The sequence below is a fragment of the Manis pentadactyla genome, chromosome X, assembly GCF_030020395.1.
Source record: "Manis pentadactyla isolate mManPen7 chromosome X, mManPen7.hap1, whole genome shotgun sequence".
NCBI lineage: Eukaryota > Metazoa > Chordata > Mammalia > Pholidota > Manidae > Manis > Manis pentadactyla.
In genome coordinates, this window is record NC_080038.1 from 90,318,287 (window position 1) to 90,326,431 (window position 8,145).

Genomic DNA, 8,145 nt, shown 5'->3' on the forward strand with positions numbered 1-8,145 from the left:
AATGGGGTTTGTGGGGGGGACTTGGTGAAGGGGGGAGTCTAGTAACCATAATGTTCTTCATGTAATTATAGATGAATGATAATAAAATGAATTAAAAAGTGAATTAAAAAAACTAAAGCTGTATGAAAGAAAACATTTAGCAGTTAGAATATTTTAAAAATTATCTCATGAAATATGCAGATATAGGGACAATCTCCTATAATGTGAATGTGGATAAGTTACAAACAGAAAACCTCTAAGAAGTCTAGTAAATGATACTTAATTGATTTATGCCACATATTTAAATCTCATTTTTCTATCTTGAATTTGTTGTCATATCAAACTAAATAAAATATAGCAAACAAATAAACACAATACAAAAACAACAATCATAAATTACTTCTACTACTGCTTAAATCTAATTTCTATCCAGTTTGCCAGCAGGCTTCTGACACCCTAGTAGATTTAAATTTGAATTCAATATGTCATCATTTCAAAAAGCTTACCTTTTTTCTGGTGTTTTTGCACACAGCACACAAACCTGCCAATTTAGACCTGAAATTTTAACAATGGGATTGACTGGATATTTGAAGGTAGTTATTCATGAAAGACACATTTATCATGGTAGAAATGACTATGCATAAACTATTTTTCTTAATGACTTTTGACATTCTGAACAATTTACTTTTTTCCAGATGACAGAAATAATTATAGGGAAGTCATCTTTAGAATTTATATCCATGTTAAAGGAAAGCAGTTAATGATTTTGGTTCCCTGGAAATGTGAAGTTGAGCTCTAATGGGAAAGAAACAAAAAATAATTAAGAAAAAAAAAGTCTCTGGATCACAAAAAGAAAATAATTCATTTGTTAAAGATTGTCCCACCTTATTTTAAAATTCTGTTTATACATCCAGTAGAGAGTTGAAGTACTAAATGGTAATGAGCAGTGCAAAATATTTCCTGTCTATGTAATATAATTTTTATTAGAATTAGAGGAGCAATAAGTATGATGTGTCAGAATCATGGCATCTCAATTAAAACCAAGTAAAAACAATAACTCCATGAAAACAATAGGACAATAAGAAAAAGAGTATAGCTGGGTGATTTTCTTGGAAGTGGCTATTACTCATCCAACCAAACCACCATTTCGCTCAGGTTATCCAGGATCTTGTTATGCACTTTTTTCATAAAAAATTACTACATATAAGATTTTTAAGCTCATTTTAGTAGCAGCAAATAGGAGGAAAACACAGTTTTAAACTGTAGACTTTCAAAATGAATGTTCAAAGACATTACTCTTCTTGCCTTTTTAAGAGTAACAAATGGTGGAAATTTTTTCACCCCTCTCCAGCCTCCCCTATTATGTTCTCATAAAAAGCAAGACAGGCATCTAATTGGAGAGAGATGTTTATCTAGAAAGCAAATGAAACAATTATCTCTAACTTTCAAAAATGCTTTTTCTATAACAATTATGAGTGCACACTCAAGCAGTATAGTTTGCAAACTTCAATTTATTTTCTGCCCATTTATCTCATTAAAAAAAATAATCTTTAGATTGATTCAAAATGGCGGCATGAGAGGTGAAACAGAGAACTCCTCCCAAAACCACATATAGTATGAAAATATAGTTAATACAACTAACCCTAAAACAGCAACAGAAAAGAAGGCTCCACCAGACTGCATACACCTGCAGAACAGAGCAGACCTCACGAAACAGAGTAACATACCAAAACATTGATCTGGTGGGATCCAAGCCCTTCCCCCACCCCAGCTCCCTGGTGGGAGGAAGAGAAACAGAGTGGGGAAGGGGTGGGAGCCTAAGACTGCTGAACACTCAGCCCTAGAGATATGCTTTGGAGCACAAACCTACATTGTGTGGTGCTCTGGAGGTTGGCAGGGTTGGGGAGCTGGGACAGGCAGAGTGCTTTAGAGACACAGATTCTGGCCATTTGTGGAAGACAGGGATCCACATCCCACCACTCTGGGACAAAGGAAAGGAGGGTGATCTGAGAGGCTTCCTAGCAGCCAGAAGGCTGCTGATGGGGTGGGGTTTTCATGGAGCTTGCTGCACGGAGGAAGTGATAGGCAGACAAGGTTGTCTGGGCACGCTCTTCCCAGCAGGTTGGGAACTTTGAGGAGCTTCAGGCGCTCCTTCCCCCTGGCTGGCTACTCACTTCCAAGGCACACAAAGTGACTTGCAGCCTGCTGCACCTTCCTCCTGGCCTGCCAGCACCAGCTTACAAACAGGCAGTCACTGCACTGGTGTCAGGCCAGCCAGAGGGAGGCCCTGCCTACAATAGCTAGAGACACAATGCACAGAGGCTTACACCTGTGTGCTTGGCCCACTGGCTCTGACACTAGAGATAGGCAGTGCATCAGGGAATCAGGAAACAGTTCTTTCCTGCCCCCAGCAGCAGTGCCTCTCCCATGCAACCCCCAACATCACTCCATGGGATGAGCAGGTCCAGAGACTAGGGTTTCTGGGCACTAGAGGGCAACACCTAGAAATATGAAACGTCAAAGGAACATGGTTCAAACCAAAATCTCACAAATCCCAGAAAAAGGGCCAAATGAAACTGAACTCATCAATCTTTCTGAAAGAGAGTTCAAAATAAAAATCATTAACATGCTCATGGAGGTACAGAAAAATATTAAGGAATTCAGGAATGAATTTAAGTTGGAGATTCAATCATTAAGACATTACATATATGAAATGAAACATACAATTGAGGGATTTAAAAGCAGATTAGATGTAGTAGAAAAGATGGTAAATGGGATAGAAATTAGAGAAGAGAAGTACAAAGAAGCTGAGACACAGAGAATATTGAGAATGAAAGAATATTGAGAGAACTGTGTGACCAATCCAAACGGAACAGTATTCATATTATCGGGGTACCAGAAGAAGAAGAGAGAGAAAAATGGATAGAAAATGTCTTTGAAGAGGTAATTGCTATAAACTCCCCCAATCTTGGGAAGGAGATAGTCTCTCAGGCCATGGAGGTGCACAGATCTTCCAACACAAGGGACCCGTGGAAGTCAACACCAAGACATACAATAATTAAAATGGCAGAGATCAAGGATAAGGATAGAATATTAAAAGCAGCCAGAGAGAGAATAAAGATCACATACAAAGGAAAACCCATCAGGCTATCATCATACTTCTAAACAGAAACTTACAGGCCAGAAGGGAGTGGCATGATATAGTTAATGCAATGAAACAGAGGGCCTCGAACAAAGAACACTCTACCTGGTAAGGTTATCACTTAAATTTGAAGGAGGGATTAAACAATTTTCAAACAAGCAAAAGCTGAGAGAATTTACCTCCCCGAAACTACCTCTACAGGGCATTCTGGAACGACTGCTCTAGATGGAAGCATCCCTAAGGCTAAATAGCTGTCAGCAGGGGAAATAAAACCACAGCAAAGTAGAACAATTAATTACTAAGCAGATGCAAAATCAAATCAACTACCCTCAAAGTCAATCAAGGGATAGACAAAGAGTACAGAATATGATACCTAACATAAAAAGAATGGAGGAGGAAGAAAAAGGAGGGAAAAAAAGAACCTTTAGGTTGTTCTTGTAATAGCATACTAAATGAGTTAAACTAGACTGTAAGATTGCAAGGGAATTACCCTTGAACCTTTGGTAACCACAAATCTAAAGGCTACAATAGCAATAAGTACACATCTATCAAAAATCATCCTAAATGTAAATGGTCTGAATGCACCAATCAAAAGACACAGAGTCACTGAATAGATAAAAAAACAAGACTTATCTGTATGCAGTCTACAAGAGATTCACTTCAAACACAAAGACATACACACTGAAAGTAAAGGGAAAGAAAAGATATTTCATGCAACTAATAGGGAGTCAAAAGCAGGAATTGTAGTACTTGTATCAGACAAAACAGACTTCAAAACAAAGAAAGTAACAAGAGACAAAGAAGGACATTACATAGTAATAAAAGGGTCAGTCCAACAAGAGGATATAACTACTATAAATATCTGTGCACCCAATACAGCATCACCAACATATGTGAAATAAATACTAACAGAATTAAAGGAGGAAATAGAATGCAATGCATTCATTTTAAGAGACTTCAACACACTACTGACTCCAAAGGACAGTTCAACCAGACAGAAAATAAGTAGAGGCATTGAACAATGTATTAGAACAGATGGACTCAATGAACATCTACATAACACTCTATCCAAAAACAATAAGATACACATTCTTCTCAAGTGTACATGGAACATTTTCAAGAATAGATCATATACTAGGCCACAAAAAGAGACTCAGTAAATTCAAAAAGATTAAAATTGTACCAACCAACTTCTCATATCACAAAGGTATGAAACTAGAAATAAATTACACAAAGAAAATGAAAAAACCCACAAACACATGGAGGCTTAGTAACATGCTCCTAAATAATCAATGGATCAATGACCAAATAAAAACAGAGATCAAGCAATATATGGAGACAAATGACAACAATAACTCAACACTGCAAAATCTGTGGATTGCAGTGAACATTGTGCTAAGAGGGAAGTACATTGCAATATAGGCTTATCTCAAGAAAGAACAATCCCAAATGAACACTCTAAACTCACAATTAATGAAACTAGAAAAGGAAGAAAAAATGAGGCCCAAAGTCAATAGAAGGAGGGACATAATAAAGATTAGAGCAGAAATAAATAAAAGGAGAAGAATAAAACAAAAGAAAGAATCAAAGAAAGCAGAAGCAGGTTCTTTGAGAAAATTAGCAAAGTAGATAAACCCCAGGCCAGACATATCAAGAAAAAAAGAGTTTACACACATAAGCAGAATCAGAAATGAGAAAGGAAAAATCATGACAGACACCACAGAAATACAAAGAATTATCATAGAATGCTATGAAAAATTATATTCTAACAAAGTGGATAATCTAGAAGAAATGGACCACTTTCTAGAAAAATACAACCTTCTGAGGTTGACCTAGGAAGAAGCAGAAAATCTGAACAGACCAATTACCAGCAACGAAATTGAATTGGTAATCAAAAACTACCTAAGAAAAAAAACCCTTGGACCAGATGGCTTCACTGCTGAAATTTATCCAACATTTAGTGAAGACCTACTACCCATCCTCCTTAAAGTTTTCCAAAAAGTAAAAGAGGAAGGAATACTTCTAAACTCATTCTATGAGGCCAGCATCACTCTAATACCAAAAACAGGCAACAACACCACAAAAAAAGAAAATTACAGACCAATATCCCTGATGAATATAGGTGTAAAAATACTCAACAAAATATCAGCAAATCAAATTCAAAAAGATCATCCATCATGATCAAGTAGGATTTATCCCAGGCATGCAAGGATGTTACAGTATTCAAAAATCCATCAACATCATCCACCACATCAACAAAAAGGACAAAAACCACATGATCATCTCCATAGATGCCAAAATAGCATTCAACAAAGCTGTCATAAATGGTGAAGAGGCACATGAAAAGATGCTCAATATCATTAACAGATAGGGCAATGCAAACCAAAACCACGATGAGATAGCACTTAACATCCCCTGGGAGGGCTGTTATAGGCAAGGTAAGGCAAGGCAAAGCAAGAGAAAGCAAAGCACGTAGAAAATAACAAATTTAGTGGAGAATATGGAGAAACCGGGACCAACATCCACTGCTGCTGGGAATGCAAAATGGTACCGGCGCTGTGGGAAATCAGTTGGGCATCTTCTCAGTCAGGTAAACATGGACTTAACGTATGACCCCGCTATGCCAGCCCTAGCTGAAAACAGGTGTTGGAACAGAACCTTGTACAGAAATCATCACTGCATCGCTATTCATGACTACAAGGTTCAAATCACCCAAAAGTCACCAGCTGATGAACTGATACACAACACGCAGTTGACCACTGGTGTAGAGTTTGTTATTCAGCTATGAAAAGGAACAAAGAGCTGATCCATGCTACCATGTGCACGAGCCACAAGGCAAACTTTATGCTGAGTGAAAGCGGCCAGAAACAGAAGGCCGCCTATTTACTGGTGTGAGGCCATTTGTAGGAAGTCTCCAGAATAGTCAAACCTCCACGGACAGGGAGCAGGCTTGGGGCTGCCTTGGGGAAGAGACGGCAGTGGGGTGAGTGCCAGAGGAGTACAGGGGTTTCTTTTTGGGGTGGTGCCTACATCTTGAGACTAGATAGCTTTGATGGATGCCCAACACTGCAGGCGTATACTTGGTGCCACTGGATCGTACCTGTTTGAGCTTCTCCTGTCCCGCGGGTAGTGAGGGTTCCCTCAGAGAGAGGTGTCAGGAAGCAGAGTACACAGGCTCGCGCCTGCACCTTATCCTTGCAGGCCCAGGCCCGCCAGGGGCCAATATGAGAGCAGTGACCTCACTGGATGTATGTCACAAAGCAGGCTCCTCAACCACTGAGGGAATGAGGGGCTGTTCCGTGGTCGCTTGGATACGGAGTAGCGTCCACAGTACCTGCTGTCTTGAGAGGTTGGGGCCGCACCTAGTCAGACCGCACCCCTCTGCACCACAGAGCTAGGCTGGTTGGAGAAACTGCACCCATGCCCGCCCAACATGCCGCAGCATAGGAGACGTCGAGCATCATCTGGTGGCCAGAGGAGGACCCGTTCTCGCACCGACCGAGCAGAGCTGCTGTTCTCCGTGAGCCATGTGGAATGCATCCTGCGGGAGTGCCACTTCTTACAGCGCACGAGCCCTTGCATACTGGTCTTCGCAGCGGCTGTCATCCAGTACCTGATGGCCAAGGTCTTGGAGCTGGTGGGCAACGAGGCCCAGAAACATGGCAGTGGGTGCATCACACCAGAGATGTGAACAGGCTGCTCCACAGCAACCCACTGCTCAGCAGCCTTTTCAGAGAGACTACCGTCTCATAGGTGTCCCTGGCCGGGCAGTAGCTTGCCCAACATGATCTGGGTCCCTGGCCTTGGCAGAAAGGCACCAGCTCTGCTCACAGCTGGCACAGTCCCAGACTGGCTGGTGCCTTGGGCAAAGTCATTGACATTCAATGAAGTGTTTTAAGAAAAATAAAAAATAAATTAAAAAGTAATATATGTTCCATGTTCATTCTGATGTTAAGTTAAATGCTATTTAGTATTGTTAAGATGGCAATATTTCCCAAATTGATCTACAAGTTCAATGTAATCACTACCAAACTTCTAGCTGGCTTCTTTGCAGAAACTGCTAGCTTATGCTAAAATTTATACAGAAGCACAAGAGACCCAGAATAGCTAAAATGATGTTGAAAGAGTACAAAGTTGAAGCTCACACATCCTGATTTCAAAACTCATTACAAAGCTACAGTAGTTCAGGCAGTGTGATATTGGCATAAGGATGGACTTATATAGATCAATGGAATCAAATCTAGAGTCTGGAAATAAACCCATACATTTGTGGTCCATTGGTTTTCAACAAGTGTCAAGACCATTTAGTGGGGGAAAAGATAGTGTTTCTAAGAAAGGATGCTGGGATAACTGGATATCCACATGCAAACAGAAGAATCTGGTCCCTTGCCTTATGCACATAATAATAATAACAGATTGACATAGTTAATGAAAAATTAACTCAAAATGGATCAAAGATCTACACATAAGAGCTAAAACTATAAAAATCTTAGGAGAACACATAGGTATAAACCTTGTGACTTTGGACTAGGCAATGGTTTCTTAGATATCACACCAAAAGCATAAAAAAGAAACAAATAAAAAGATAAATTGGAGATCATCAAAATGAAAAACTTCTGTGCTTCAGAGGACACCACCAGGAAATAGAAAAGACACCCCACAGATTGGGAGAAAGCATTTCCAAATCACATATTTGTTAAATGACTTGATCCAGAGTATATAAAGAAAACCCACAACTCAATAATAAAAGACAAATAGCCCAATTAAAAAATGGCAAAGTATCTGAATAGACATTTTTCCAAATAAGATGTACAAATAACCAATAAGCACATAGAGAGATGCTCGACATAATTATCCACCAGAGAAATGCAAATCAAAACCAAAATGAGGTATCACTTCACACCCAATAGGATGGAAATAATCAAGAAAGCAGATCTCATGGACAAAGACATCAGAATCGTGGTTACCAGAGGCCGGGGGCAGGGTGCGGCTGAGGGTAGGAAAAACTGGTGGCAGGTGGTCAA

The 8,145-nt window shown here is 39.7% G+C and overlaps 1 pseudogene; it reads left to right on the forward strand.

Moving 5' to 3' along the window:
- The first annotated feature begins 6,554 nt into the window (after nt 1–6,554).
- On the forward strand, nt 6,555–6,895 carry LOC130681795 (histone H2A-Bbd type 2/3-like; annotated as a pseudogene).
- Nucleotides 6,896–8,145: the final 1,250 nt, after the last annotated feature.